The sequence below is a fragment of the Lissotriton helveticus genome, chromosome 11 (genome assembly GCF_964261635.1).
Source record: "Lissotriton helveticus chromosome 11, aLisHel1.1, whole genome shotgun sequence".
In the NCBI taxonomy this organism is placed as follows: Eukaryota; Metazoa; Chordata; class Amphibia; order Caudata; family Salamandridae; genus Lissotriton; species Lissotriton helveticus.
The window spans coordinates 1,027,872,954-1,027,889,044 of NC_136072.1; the positions used below are offsets into that span (position 1 = coordinate 1,027,872,954).

At 46.3% G+C, this 16,091-nt stretch overlaps 1 long non-coding RNA gene across 1 annotated transcript; it reads right to left on the reverse strand.

Moving 5' to 3' along the window:
• Positions 1-224: 224 nt before the first annotated feature.
• Positions 225-15,849, reverse strand: LOC144791442 (uncharacterized). Its single transcript, XR_013602390.1, has 3 exons — positions 15,713-15,849; positions 4,404-4,514; positions 225-532 (listed from the first exon to the last, which is right to left on the reverse strand). It is a non-coding gene; the product is annotated as an uncharacterized LOC144791442 (long non-coding RNA).
• Between the last annotated feature and the right edge of the window lie 242 nt (positions 15,850-16,091).

Consider the following 16,091-nt stretch of genomic DNA (forward strand, 5'->3'; position numbering starts at 1 on the left):
TCGAACTCCACATGAGGTATCACTTAGTCTCGCACTGGCTCTGGTTGAGCCTGTTCCAGTGGAGTAAGTGATGATGCATATGGCTACTCTATTTTGATGACACTGTGGAAGTCTGTCTGTAAGCACACTAACTGCTGAGTGCCTGGTGGTTTTCAAACAGCAATGGCTGAGTAATGAAAATAAATAACTTATGTGGAGCAAAAAGCAGGAGCTGCTCCTCGGGGCAGTCACTTGAAGACAATAAACCAGCATAGCGAGTTAATATTAGCAAAGCAACTGTGGCTGACCTCGGTTTCGCACTCAAATTTCAGTGTCGGATAATTAGTTCAATATTGTGCACAACAACATCCGGAGCTGGCCACAAAAAGCTCCACTGTCAAGACAAATACCAAATTTTGTAAAACAAAGGATGGTGCACCGAAATCAGCAGTCCAGATAAACTGTCGTATTTTTGAAGAGTCCTCTATTATTTTCAATCTTTTAAAAAAGGCATCAGCCAACGTGTTTCGTTTTCAAATGAACTTCTTCAGGGCTGAAAAAACACAAACAAAAAACACTAAGTACAAACAAGTACACTTAATATGTTACAAAACCCAATAATATATACAAAAGTCTATGACTGAGACTATGTACAAAAAGCCTACACGGCCATACGGTGAAACGTGCAGCTCTACACATCTTAACATAGGAGTATACATAAACTCACAATACTAAAAATTCAATCACATAGTGGTGCTTCAAAAAACGGACGGAAAGAATAAATAGAAAACAAAAGATGAGGCAAATAAGTAAAAGGAACAGAAAGGAAGCAGGGAGAAAGAGAAAACGTGGGAGAAAACTCAAAGAGTTGTCCTCTCTATCTGGAATGTATCTGCTGCCTACATATGTTTGTAACTCAGTGTTATACATAAACCAGTTTTCAGCACTGTCGAATTGAACTGAAGCAAGAATACAACTCCTTGCAAGCTTTATTGTGTTATTTGAACACACAGGATCGAAAACGCGGTCTACACTAAGATCGAATAATCTGGCAACCCTGGTGTTAGTGATTTTCGTGAGTGAATCCCTGTAGGACTGTCTCAGCATTTTATGAAGCTGATGAATTGAACACAGTTGAGCTAAACAGTAACATCTATTAATTAACAGTGATCGTTATCCGTTAATAAGAAGTTAAAAGCAAATTTTACATAAAGCATAGGGCGGTTAATCAATCTTAAATCTCGATTTCAAAGTCACCTACTTTACCTGTTGCATTACTCCACTGCAAACAAAACAAGCTCTCGGCATTGCTGTGGGGGGACGGGAAAACGGGGATTAAAAAAAAACATTAGAGTAAGTGGCGGGTTGCGGGGGAGCAGGGTTTCTTTGAAGTCGGAAGGAAGGGTGGGTGTGAGCGAGAAGTGAGGCCGAGTGCGCGCTGGCAAAGCTTCGCGCTTCAATACCTCACATGCATTGGGCAGAATCCGCACTCCAAAACCCTCTTAGTAGGATTGCTGGTGGCCCTCTATATATCTCGCCAGCAATGCGCATGTGCATTGGCAGGCGAGATTTAAAAATCATGTAGGATGGGATGAGGATTCACCTCACCATAAAATCCAGTAAAAAAATTAACCAACTGCACAAAGGCAGTATCCAGTTAAGCAAGAAGCTAAACAAGCATTTGCAATGCAATAGGTCTCGCATTATGAAAGTTTGAGCTATTGGTATTGTAATACTGTTGCACTATTTGGCAAAAATTATAATCTGTGTATAATTTCCCTTGTGCGGGTCACTGTGCTTTTTCTCATTGTATGTGATGGTTTGCATCCCTATTTAGAGGGTGTTTACAGGTCACGCCCTCGACCTATACGCACAGGGCTCTGAGCATTTGATAATAGACTAGACATAGTGGAATATTGTGCAGGTAGAAAATAGCTCTGACCCTAGTCTTGCAGTGCCTTTTAAGCTATTGGTATTGTAAATGGCAAATATTTTATTTATGTGTTGGTTTTGAAACTAGCGATATTAATAGCTTTGTCATTTACAATGCCAATAGTTTTAACTTTCGCAAGCGTGACACCTATAGCATTTGCAATGCAATATGTGTTGTATTTACATGACTTAGATGTATTAATATTACAAATAACAATGGCTTTTATTTTTTTAATAATTAATACTTAAATAAAAGTTATTGTTATTTATATTGGCAATAGCTTAAACTTTTGTAAATAACTTTTGGGAAGATTATGTTCAGTGTATTTTATTGTGATGAAAATCCAAGAACAGAAGTGAAATATTAACATATTTTTGTGACATTTGTAATAAAGCTTGAAACATTGAGAGAACATATTAGAACCAGTTATTGTTGAATGATTGCGCAGAGTGATGCTGTAGCGTTCAGTGGTGCTGAGTGATGCTGTGGCCTTCAGTGGTGCTGAGTGATGCTGTGGCCTTCAGTGGTGCTGAGTGATGCTGTGGCCTTCAGTGGTGCTGAGTGATGCTGTGGCCTTCAGTCAGGGGCGGTGGGTGACATTTGAAAGTGGTGGGGCGCAAAGTAATTAGCATCCAGCACCGTAGCGAGCGAGCACAGCGAGCGAGCCCGAACCCCAAAAGGGGGGTTAGGGGGGATAACCCCCCCTAGAAAATTTTGAAAAAAAAGAAGACAAATCGTGCATTTTCAAGAAAAATTTGAGAAAGCAGGAAGGTTAATAAAGCAATTGTGAAAGTGCAGTTATTACATTAATAGATGGCATAACATAGGTAGCTGCTTATTCAGTATAACCACAGAGCTTCATACATTCCGTCCTATTACGCTCAGGTGCTGAATTCAGACTATAAGACTTTCATGAAAATCTCAGCTCTAAGAGAAGAAGAAGTTGCTCAGCAGTTGGGAAACAGCCTTCACAAGCATTGGGAAAATGAGAGGCAATTACTTGAAAGCAAACTGAAAGCAAACTGAAAGCAATGCATCAAGTAGTAACTTAAAGCAATGCATCCAGCAAAACTGTGCATGCAGTCAACCATACAAAAGTAAACTAAAGCAAGTGTGAACCTGTGAACCTTCACTTTGAAAGCAGGGTGCTAGTCAACAGGCCAGCACATACATTTAAACTGAAGAAGAGTACACCTCAGCATGCAGGCACCAACATAAAAGCACCAAGCAAGTCAAACAGTTTAATGAAAGAAAAATGAAAGCAATACATCCAGCAAACTAGACAGTGACTCAAAAAGTAAACTGAAGCAAGTGAACACTGAAAGGAATGCGCAGTCATTAGTCAGACATTCACATAAAAGCAACTTACCAAGACACCTAATCAATTACATGGGAAAAAACTTGAGCCAATGCATCCAGAAAACCAGACCAGCACACCAAAGCATCCCACCACTGATAGGATGGCAGCTGTGCTCTTAGGGTCACCCCTCAGTTTTTTGGCAGGGTTGAGCAACCCCCACTTTTATGCCCTGTGTGTCTGAAGGGGAGACAGGCAAAAGGGGTCATAATGGGACATCTGGCACAGCCACTTTGTAATCGAGGTCACCCACCCAGCTCAAGACTGAGTTACAGGCTGATCCTAAATCTTTAAACAGCCACAAGGGTCTCCAGCTAGTTGGTTCTTGAGCCAAAAGAGTCCTCAGCTCACTGGGAGTCTTTACATCGCGCCTGAGATGACATGACAATGTCCCTTAATCCGGAGCAACTGTGGGGACTGGTCTGGGTCTGGATCTGGATCTGACTTGGTACGAGCAGGATACAAAAAGTAACGGGTAGGTGGTAACCCACTTCAAGTGAAGGAGCTGTAAGGAACCTAAGCGCACTGGTGTTGATACCACTAACAGGGCAGCTCTGGCTTTCTCAGGGTGGGTGTCAGCTGTGTGATGAAACCAGCATGTGAAGCAGTTACCTCAAACAAACTAAAACCAATGCACTCATCAAGACAAGGATTTACATGAAATCAAATAGAAAACCACCATCAAGCCAGGTAGTCACCTAAAGGCAAATTGAAGTGACTGCACACTATGGGAAGTGCACTTCACCAGCCAGCCTATTACACTAAAGGAAAATAAAAGCAATGCTCCCAGTAAACAAGACAACATAAATTGAAAATGTTTCCCCGCAGGACCAACAGTCACAAAAAGTAAAGAAACAGAACGAAGTCAGAGGCACTCCAGGAATCCAGGTAGTCACACAAAATCATAACTGATTGAGCAAACTGTGTACTGAAAACTATTGCAAATAAGACAATTATATCAGAACAAACTAGTCACAGGAAAACAAATGCATGCACCCATCAAGCCGTGCATCACAAGTCAGCAAACTGAATCCAATTAAACCAGCAATACTTGGTGTCACCCAAAAGCAAAGTATAAAGTGCACTTCAGCACCCGAGATGCAATATGTACACACAAGGTAGTGGCACTCTTACCTGCAATAGGCGTACTTTTTGCCCTTCTTGCCCTGGACGGTTTTCGGGGAGTCGTTGGAAGCGGGGGAATGCTGCAGGAAGTAGTTCATGCGGGCTTTCCAATCTTTCAAACTAAAAAGGAAGAATAAAAAGGCACGTTAAAAACATGTCCCTCTTGGCAAAAGCGAAACAAGTGTGACAACGAACTACAGTAAGCATGCACAAAGAATGACAGGGGTCACAGTGGGGGATGGGCATGCACAAGATCACATGGCGCGGCCGCAGCGCTGGAAGCAGCGTGCATCTAATTTTCACACACCCACTCACTCGCGCTCTCAGACACCCCGGACTTTTCTAGTCGATTCCAGAGCCAAGTATGCGGCACAAGCTCGAAAGAACCACCACAATCCCGGAAGTGACCTTTACACCAAGGTGCGGTGAAGGCGTCTCAAAGTAAAGCTGATAATCGCTTTCCTGCATTCTACATATCATCGCGTATTTACAGACGTTTATGTTAACCCTTTGTTCGGCTCATTTATCGGGCACTGATGGGATTTTGGGAAGGAAGGCAATGTACCCAGATGTGGGTATCGGTCGCAAAAGATATAATCGCCCCCCCTTAGTAAAAAAAGGAAATCTTCCTAAGTACAGAAGAACAAACCTCTTAGTCAGCCCTTTGGGGCGCTTCAAATCGATCTGCACTTGCATATTTCTGCAGCAGATGTATTAACCCGCTGAGCTAAATAAAAGGGGATTTCACACCAATTTAAGTGCACTGGCGAGAAAAAAAACACCTTTCTGTTACAATGTTCTTTAGGACGACTTTGGAAATCATACAAATTCTGCTTTTCGCAGTCAACGACTAATCGATTCCATTATCATTTTAATTACATAAAAATAACTAGTTATACAGCCGCCATCGAATGCCGGGGTAGCCTAGCCAACAAGGATGCTACATTGAGGACGGTAGTCGGAACAACTGGATACTCGCAGTGAAGCGCGCCAACGAATGGCCAGGGGTAGTAGGCGCTATATAAATGCAATTCCCAGTTTCCCTCATAATACAATAGGCACTATCCTGGGATTCGGCAGAACTCCCTTCCCATCCAAAACTGCTTAATATACATTTGCAACAGAGGTCAACTGACAGCAAACATGACGTACATATAAACACTGCGCAGACAGGGCTTACAGACAACTCTCGCCAGCAGTTCTGCAAACAAGAACACACCAAGCCCAGACTACTGCATGTGATCACTTTCAGATGCTGGTAACATTCCTACTCCCATGGGTCCCGCTGCCCCTGTTCCTTTAACCCTACTGCAAGACCCACCTCCTGCCTCACAACACATGGATGTGATCAACCTCATCGCTGGTACACACATCTGCAAATTTATTTTTGCACTGCCATGTTGAAAGGCCCTGAAACGCTCTACCATAAAAATGTTGGGTATGGGATGCGGTGGCTACAACAGCATGATGTGTGCTGAGAAGGTTCAATGGAAGAGACGCAGTAACATGTACTTGGCATATAACTCGGCACGTAACTCAAAGCACATCAACATATACATTTACAGTTCTGTGCACATTGACATAGATATGCCCCAAATCACAATGTCAAAATGGAATCTGGACCCATGTCTTGCTCAAACCAGCAGCTTTGTAGTCGCATCAAGTTGGGGCAATGGCATGACCTGGAAGTCGGTGCCCTCGCACCCGGTATTAGCGTTGCCAATATTCTGCAACTCTTTGATAACTCTAAGCCACCAGCTAGCAGCACATTTGTTAAGGTCAGCTGTTTTCATTTGGCCGCTTTAATAGGGTTTGAGTAAACGTTGACCTGTAGCAGCGGACACGAGGACTCGCTCAAACGGCTATTGAGGGGAGCATGTGGTTTTCACCTTTAAGGAGGTGAAGCACAAGCATGCCTACAGAATGGTGGCTTAATCACCTGCTGTAAGAGGAAAGTGCTTTGAGGCATTCGGATCAAAGCCATTTTTGTAAACGTATCATCTGTGTACGTTCAAAATGCCAGCTTTTATCTATGAGCAGACATAATCACTTATTCTTTAAAGTCAAATTAATATTTTTTCACTCCCCTGAGATGTTGGTCATATTATAAACATGGACATACCACAGTGTAGAAGAAACCTATTTTTTCAGTGTAATAACCATAATTTCCTTTTAATAAAGCGCTTCATACCGCCCTTGTGCTGTTTCTAAGCCGCTGTAAATACCAGCTGTTGCCATTACCCAGTTTAGTAATACTGTATTACTCACGTAATTTTTGTGCAACTAAAAGCAAACTGTATGTTGTCAAACAACCTTATGTACTAAAATTTGCTCACATGCCCTATGGTAATTGTTGGGATTGGTAGAAAGAAATGATTTTTAAACCACACTGTTAAAATCTGGCAGAAGTCTGCCAAGAGTCTCTGTACTATATATGAGATATACTATATAATATATATTCATTATTATCTAGAGGGAACATGTACTAAAACCCCTCAAGAAAGAAACCTGTGTTGTTATTTCTGCTGTCATTTCAATCATCATGTATCAGACATAAAATGCAGTGACCGAGGAAGCGGATTGATTTTACAGTGTGCTTTCCTCCACCCGTCCTAACATGTCGGTAATGGAAGATCCTCACGTGGGCTCCAGATAATCATGTTTTATCGCTGCAGAGAGCAGGCATCCGAGTGATGGCTGCCTGAACCCCAGCCGGATCAATAGCCAGCAGACAGGTCATCGAACGGGTGGAAGGCTGAGTCAGCCTTCCAGGTTTGAAATCATGCCATCCAAATCATCTCATCTCAGCAGCAGTCTTTTATTCACCAAGCAGTCCTGACAGCCCAGCCCGTGTACAACAGGCGCTACATAGGGTAGAAAGTTCTTGTCCATGGAACTGCCTCGCAACAACGGACATCAGGAATATCTGTAAATGTTGGCAACGAAGGTGACTGTGGACAGTACGAACAAAACAGGCTCCAGACAAACTGACCACCAATCCCAACAAGCAGACACACGAGCTACGAAGCGTCTTGTAACACACGGTTTGCTACCTCGCACATTTTGTTTGCTTTAGATACTTGCACCCGGCCACCATTGCCTACGTAACGTTTGTTCTTGTGCTGGAGTGTCTGCCTTTTATTGCAGTATTATACTTCTACTTGTATTTTGTACGTTTTTGTAACCTGCACACATCACTTTTATTTCTCCTGTAATGCACCGATTGCTACCTCATGTATTTTGGTCGCTCACTAGTGACACTTTTGATCCATGTAACTTATTGTTTGCTTTCGTATTTTGTTCCTCGTGTATCATTATTGGTCCTTTTGTGAAGCGCTCTGACACCTTCGGGTAAAGTCCGCGCTATATAAAATTGCATAAATAAATAAATTTAAAAAGCCGGGTCAGCGCCAAAGCGATGGTGCATGCAGGGAGCAGTTCTTCATCATCCGCCGGACACTTACATGGAACCTAGTCATTATTACCGTCTAGCCTTTGCGAGCATCAATACCTGTAACTTGCAAGACTGTGGTTAAAACCGCATTGAGATTGACTCCGTCTTTCGCTCCCGTATGTTGATAAAATGTGTATCATATAAAAACACCTTCAGATCTATTAGTGGGTTAACACTACATAACTTCTAAGACTCTCAGAGCCCTGCGAAAATACAGCGAATGTTAACATCTAGACTCGAAGCACAGGCACCTGGCAAAGGGTTTGAAATCATAACAAGCATTGGAAATGCAATAGGTCTCGCAATAGAATAGTTAGACATTTTTCTTTTTGCAAATGGAAGAGTGGCGTTGCGTGGATGAGTGGCGTTGCGTGGATGAGTGGCGTGTGTGAGTGGCGTTGCGTATGTGAGTGGCGTTGCGTATGTGAGTGGCGTTGCGTATGTGAGTGGCGTTGCGTGTGTGAGTGGCGTTGCGTGTGTGAGTGGCGTTGCGTGTGTGAGTGGCGTTGCGTGTGTGAGTGGCGTTGCGTGTGTGAGTGGCGTTGCGTGGATGAGTGGGGTTGGAATGCAATAAGTATCGCATTAGAAAAGTTGTAGTTATTGGTCTTGTAAATGACATAATTTTTTTTTTTTTGCGATGTTAAAATTGCTATATTGATGGCTTTGTCATTTACAATGCCAATAGTTATAACGTTTGCAAATGTGACACCTATAGCATTTGGAATGCAACATGTTTAGTATTTACGTGACTTATATGGCAGCTCTGGTCGTTATGCTACATCTCTAGATAGTTTTATCTTCCGCAAATGTGACACCTATTGTAACACAATATGTGTTGTGAGGGTGAGTGAGGGGTTGAGGGTGAGGTGTTGAGGGTGAGGGGTTGAGGGTGAGTGAGGGTGAGGGGTTGAGGGTGAGGCGTTGAGGGTGAGTGAGGGTGAGGCTGAGGTGTTGAGGGTGAGTGAGGGTGAGGAGTTGAGGGTGAGTGAGGGTGAGTGAGTGTGAGGGGTTGAGGGTGAGTGAGGGTGAGGGGTTGAGGGTGAGTGAGGGTGAGGGTGAGTGAGGGTGAGGCTGAGGGGATGAGGGTGAGTGAGGGTGAGGGGGTGAGTGAGGGTGAGGGGTTGAGGGAGGGTGAGGGTGGGTGAGGGTGAGTGAGGGTGAGTGAGGGTGAGGGTGAGTGGTTGAGGGTGGGTGAGTGAGGGTGAGTGAGGGTGAGTGAGGGTGAGTGAGGGTGAGGGTGAGTGAGGGTGAGGGGTTGAGGGTGAGTGAGGGTGAGGGGTTGAGGGTGAGTGAGGGTGAGGGGTTGAGGGTGAGTGAGGGTGAGGGTGATTGAGGGTAAGGGGTTGAGGGTGAGTGAGGGGTTGAGGGTGAGGTGTTGAGGGTGAGGGGTTGAGGGTGAGTGAGGGTGAGGGTGAGTGAGGGTGAGGGGTTGAGGGTGAGGCGTTGAGGGTGAGTGAGGGTGAGGCTGAGGTGTTGAGGGTGAGTGAGGGTGAGGAGTTGAGGGTGAGTGAGGGTGAGGGTGAGTGAGTGTGAGGGGTTGAGGGTGAGTGAGGGTGAGGGTGAGTGAGGGTGAGGGGTTGAGGGTGAGTGAGGGTGAGGGTGAGGGTGAGTGAGGTTGAGGCTGAGGGGTTGAGGGTAAGTGAGGGTGAGTGAGGGTGAGGCTGAGGGGTTGAGGGTAAGTGAGCGTGAGTGAGAGTGAGGGTGAGTGAGGGGTTGAGGGTGAACGGTTGAGGGTGAGTGAGGGTGAGGGTGAGGTGTTGAGGGTGAGTGAGGGTGAGGGGTTGAGAGTGAGTGAGGGTGAGGCGTTGAGGGTGAGTGAGGGTGAGGGTGAGTGAGGGTGAGGGTGAGTGAGGGTGAGTGAGGGTGAGGCTGAGTGAGGGTGAGGGGTTGAGGGTGAGTGAGGGTGAGGGGTTGAGGGTGAGTGAAAATGAGGGGTTGAGGGTGAGTGAGGGTGAGGGGTTGAGGGTGAGTGAGGGTGAGGGTGATTGAGGGTAAGGGGTTGAGGGTGAGGGTGAGGGGTTGAGGGTGAGTGAGGGTGAGGTGTTGAGGGTGAGTGAGGGTGAGTGTGGGTGAGGGTGAGTGTGGGTGAGGGTGAGTGAGGGTGAGGGTGAGTGAGGGTGAGTGAGTGTGAGTGAGGGTGGGGGTGAGTGAGGGTGAGTGAGGGTGAGGGTGAGTGAGGGTGAGTGAGGGCGAGGGTGAGTGAGGGTGAGGCTGAGGGGATGAGGGTGAGTGAGGGTGAGGGGTTGAGGGAGGGTGAGGGTGAGTGAGGGTGAGTGAGGGTGAGGGGTTGAGGGTGAGTGAGGCTGAGGGTGAGTGAGGGTGAGTGAGGGTGAGGGTGAGTGAGGGTGAGTGAGGGTGAGTGAGGGTAGGGTGATTGAGGGTGAGTGAGGGTGAATAATAATGGCACCTCAGCACCGGTGGTGTAATGCTCATAGGATATTTTTGACTACTGTACATTCTATTGGATACGCTATTTTGCCAGCTCACTGTAACATTAAAACTGGTTGGTTTAAGTCTAACAAAAAATATGATAAAGCTGCACGTGCCTTTTCTTTTTTAAATGTGATGCAGAAGAAAATTATCCATGACCAATAGGACTCTGTCAGTACTGCAAACCTAAGTTACACATACGTCAGTCCGTTCAAAACGAAGACCACAGTTACAAACGGCAGCACCATTCTCAACTTCAAGATGGTGACTATTAAGTTTGGTTCTTTGTTTCAACCAGAAAGTCACAGTGAAAAAAATGAAACTTATTCTTCCATTAGTCACAGTGGGTGGGGCTGAGTCGAAAAATAAAGTGTAGTGTAATCTGCTGCAAAAACGAAGGATTTTGCATGCATAAGAATGGAAACACTTGCCATCTTGCATTATAATCGTTAATAAAGAGGGGCACAAAACAACTGTTTTTGTCCTCTTGTATTGAAATAAACATCGTAAAAGGATGATAATCGCGTGGTAAGCTACACAAACTTGATTCAGTTTAGCTTTGCCGAACTTGTTTGGTGAGGGAAGGCTAGGCCTGCTACTTTTGGTGCTATAATGTGATGTGCAAAAATATTAGTACCATTTAGAACAAGGCTTAACGAATCATTAACAAAAAAGGAACATGTAGAAATAAAATAGTTCTTATGCAACCTGTTCCTATCGAATAACTTAAACACTATTAAAACATGCTCACTAAGTGCAAACAGGATCATTAAAATACTATGACTAATCAATAAAGAGACCTGGAGCAGGTTCTATACAAGATGGACAGATTGTGGCTGGATATTTCTTAAAGGGAGTGGGGCGGACATTTCCTTTCCAAACAGCTTCGCGCGGCCCATATGTCCAAAGAAATAAATCAAAGATAAGACCGGCTGATTGTACCCGTGCTGGTGGGATTCGGAGGCAGTGGCACAGATGCCGCTGATATGCTTTTAATTTAAAAGTAAAGCTTTCTTATTGTAAAAATGATTTAAGATGCCAGTGATAATGGGATGAGCTGGATGAGACTACATTTGTTCTGTCGGGGAGGGGTGGGGGAGGGGTGGGGGGGTTGGGAATTAGGGAGGGCGCTGACAAATCTTTATCAGCTACAATAGCACACAAGTGCGCGCTGCATACAAGGGCCGTTCATATCTTCGTGGTTCTCATTTTTCACAGATTTGCGGGGCTTAGCTCGACATACGGATGGCATTAAGAGCATTACAGATTTAAAAGATGTGATCATCATGAGAACAAGAAGAGAAAGTCTGCAATGAACCCAGAGCTGGGCGAGCAGGAGGACTTTCCTTCATCTGGCACAGATATTTGACAGCACTTGACAGAAATCAAAGGAAACCCGTTTGACGGCCATCATTACGAGTGCTTACCCAAAACCCAGACACCAAAATTAGTATGAATACAAAATCTCCCGTTTTATTGAATAAATAGTAGTGGTAAAGGATGTACAATAAATAATTCTGCTGGATGGTCTGAGCATTCCATTAGAAAAGTCACCAACAAAACGAGTTTCCAGCAAATCCACCGATGCAATACAATGCAAGTATTGTGTGAGCAGTTTTAGCTTTAGCTTTAGACAGCTGCGACACGGCAGGCAGGGGAGGAGAGTAGGAGGAGGAGGGGGGAGGAGAGTAGGGGAGGCACGGCCTAGCGGCCGTGCGCTTGAAAGTAGATCAACAAGATTCTGTGATCTGCGACACGGCAGGCAGGGGAGGGGGCGGAGCGGGGAGGGGTGGGGGGGTTGGGAATTAGGGAGGGCGCTGACAAATCTTTATCAGCTACAATAGCACACAAGTGCGCGCTGCATACAAGGGCCGTTCATATCTTCGTGGTTCTCATTTTTCACAGATTTGCGGGGCTTAGCTCGACATACGGATGGCATTAAGAGCATTACTCTATAAATAAATCGAGCTTGCTCAATAAAAAAATTCAGTAATTTACGTGCTGAATGGCAAATTTAAAGGTCTATGCATTCAGTTCTCCAGTTACTGTACAAAAACGGAAAATTACTTTTAACGTAAGTGTGTACTAACTACTCATTTAGACAGTGGGGGCCTTGGAATCACCTTGTCGGTGTCCAGTCCGCATGACATTTCCGACTAAGCACCGGTTCCACACTGTGACAACCGGCTAGTTGTGGTCGCACAAAAGCTCTCCGACTGAGATCTTTATTCAAACGACCGATAAAGACAAACGTGAGCCGGAGGAGAGTAGGCAATGGATATGTTCTCACTAGGACTCCAGGTCGCGCAGTATAAAGTAAAGGATTAATCCATGTGACCCCGCCACCCCATGACAAAACATGCCGAAGCCTTCCCGACTACCAAAGAAGCCTTCACAGCACCGGAAAGACAGGCCAGAACCATGACCGGCCTTTGGGGGAATACTTCACCCTTCTAGACAAGGTGCCGCTGTGGCCAGGAAAGACCGGACGGCCCCTATCCAAGTAAAACAGCTTGCTCATGCATTTCACTGTACCCGAATGAAAGTCTGAGAAGAAACGGGCGACGTGAATGGGCTGAGCGGCGACGACTGTGCGGACTTCCCCCCTTTACGCTGTGCGACGCCGGAGAGGAGGGAAAGAGGAGAAACAAGACGGAGGGCATTGCTGTGGGGAGGGGGTGGAGGAGAAATGCACACGGCGGGCAGGGGAGGGGGCGGAGCGGGGAGAGCGGCATGTGGGTGTGAAGAAGCCGGGGCCTTTGAAGTGAAGCTAAGCTTCACTTCAAAAGGTGTCGGAGGAATGCGGCTGAGGGAACAGACGGCGATTGCGGCTGAGGGAACTGATGTGCACGCGCTTTTAAGCTCAATGCACATGCGCATTGAGCTTAAAAGTCACGGGCACTGCAAGGAATCGCCACGATTCCTTGCTTGTTAGTTAAAGGTTGTTTAAGCCGCAATAGGCTCGCAAGCTCGATGCGCATGCGCATCGACAGGCGAGACCTAAAAAGGCTCTCATAGAGAAAATATTCAGGGCTCATGCTTATGAACACACACATCTTAGAACAGGGGGAGGCAGGAACCGTAACACCGACCCCACAGAGGTGGGGGCTCAACACTGTTCTGACCCCCAACTTATTATAACTAATTTATTTATTTATTTGTATTTATTCATGCGTTTGTCTCTCACGCGGACTTTCCCCGAAGGCGTCAGAGGCTTCACCAGAAGAGCAGGAGGCTGGGAGGGAGGTGAGTGAGTGCCAGAGTCCTTCTGTCCCTGCGCGCGCTGCTTGTGACCCTCGGCAGATGATGCGCCGTGTGACCAGGATCCACACTACACCCGGGGCGGGGGGCTCTCTGAACCTCCTGGTGACCATAAGATAATATGGCTCTGATACGAACCCCTTCAAAGAGCTGCTCTGGAAACCCTCAATAAAGGGGCCGTTTGAAGACACAAAGGCACAAAGACAAACCATGCCTGTCTGTACAGCAGAACGAAGAGGAACGGGCTGTGAACTATGAGCGCTCCCTGCATAGCTGCCAAGGTTTCCGATTGCAATGTGTGACATGCTCATAATTTCAGTGCAATTATGAGTGACATTTTAATGACCATGAGTGACACTTTCTCGTGAACTAACTCAAGCAATGAAAACCAGGGAAACATATCAATATCATACATTACATCCATTTGAGCATCTGGGCTTGAGTTCTACGTTTTTTCAAGTATCCTACATAGTTTAGGTTTGCTGAGCTATGTTCAAATGCTAGTCTTTACATTACCCCATTTGATACATGTATAATTATTTGGTGTGCCATTAAGCTTGCCTTGATGGCATTTAGGCCAAGTTCATTGGTATTTTATACATGTACCATGCCTAATTTGCAATCAAATAAAAAACAGAAGGAGCTCATACTTTTTGTAAAGAGGCTATCACTCATGCTGCCGAATGTAGGGGTTCATGAATACCAAGGCTTATACATTTTGATTCCACGTCATGCTTCTTTTTTCAATCAACCTGCTCTTCCTGTGTTCTTATCTCACTCTTGTAGGTTATTTTTCATTCCTGCTATCTTCATGTCACTGTTCCATTATCTTCCTCTGCTTTCGTCTTGCTCCCTTTCTGTAATTCTCTCCAGTAGTAGCTCTGGACCAAAATATGGTGGAAGAAAAATAACTCTCAGACCCCAAAAATTAATTCCCTCCACTACCAAGCACCTGCATAAATGATGCACTATATAAAGGACAAAGATGAGTCACAAGAGGAGGAAAGCCTCCCCCACCTTCCCGCTTCTCTCATACAGCCACACACACCACCCCTTTCCTTCTGCACTGAAGCCCCCTCCCTCATTTCCACTAACTCAAACACTTTCAGCCGTGATGCGCTCGTGTGCTCACCTTACAATTCTCCTACCCGATGTTCCCCCTCTTTCAGGCAAGGAACCCCTTTACAATACTCCTCGGGCCCCGACAAAGCACTCCCCCTCACCCACCGGGAATACACACTCCCTTCCAGTGTGCAGTCTCACTCGTACACCACTCACACCTGAGCCCAGTAAAGAGACGTGCCCTGTGTATAAACTAGAAGTCTCTACTTTCTGTGGAGTGCTGCCAGTGCTTTATTTTCTTCCCTCGCTGTGATCTCTGTTATTGCAGTGAGATATAGAAGAGCTGCGCAGTGCTGGGCTGTGCAGAGATGAGCTGCACAGAGATGAGCTGCCTTAGCCAGCCCAAGTAAAGGAGGCTGTTGGCTGGACGAGGCTGAAGTAAAACTAACGGCGGCAGACACCAGCACGCACTCCCGCCAGACACCAGCACGCACCCCTGCCAGACACCAGCACGCACCCCCGCAGCCTTGAGCCTACAGCCATGCCCAGGGCAAGCACCCTCGTGGCCCCTAGCCTCGAGCCATGCCCAGGGCAGACCTTCATGAGCGGCACTGGCTGCAAGCAGCTGATCAAGCGCTGCCTCCAGGGCCCATGAGTCTCCTTGTGCAAGGCACTAAAGTGAAACCAAAGTGCTGCGCAACGACGGGATGTCACGACAATCATCTTTCCTCTGCAACCAAATCCTTAAAAAACCTCAGGGCTATATCCACCATACATAACCTAAAACATCCTGACTTCCTTGAACCCAAGTGCGCCGCTGCCGCCCGGGCTGAGCCTCCTGGGCAGAGCTGTGAGAATGAAAGCTGCAGCTGAGACCTGAAGACGGCGCGGCCGCAACTCCCATTTTGACCTGCTACAAACCATACATTAGTTTGCAATGTGTCCACACACGCAGGTACAATGGACGACGGGCTCGAGCAGCTTACACAACAGGCTATGTACACAACATTACAAATGGTAAATGCATTAGGTTTTGGAAATACAACTTTTTTTACACGTCGTCCTGAAAAAAAAAACAATAACGGGAGAAAGGTTCCCAAAGTTTTCTTACCGCGGCGCCGACATCCTAGCAGTGCGTGCGTCAGACAGTGTGTGTGCCACCCCCAAGCGCGGCATCCAATGGGATGCTGCACCGGTGGACAGCAGCGCAAGGATTGGCTAGCGTGGCATATTTGCTGCTCGCCCTTTCGCCCTCTGTAAACCCGGGCTGTGGCAGGCGAACAGCACCCCTGGGTCCCGCTGGGGACCTTACAGTGCGCATGCTTGGGAAAGTTTTCAACTTTCCCAAGCATGCGCACTATAAGTTCCCCAGCGGGACTGCCCACTACAGTCTGCTGCAGCCTGAGTGTCTGTCACTCAAGCTGCAGCAGGCCACACCCCCCCGCGCATTCCCGGCGGCTGATTTGTCTTTTATTTAGATAGGCCGGCGG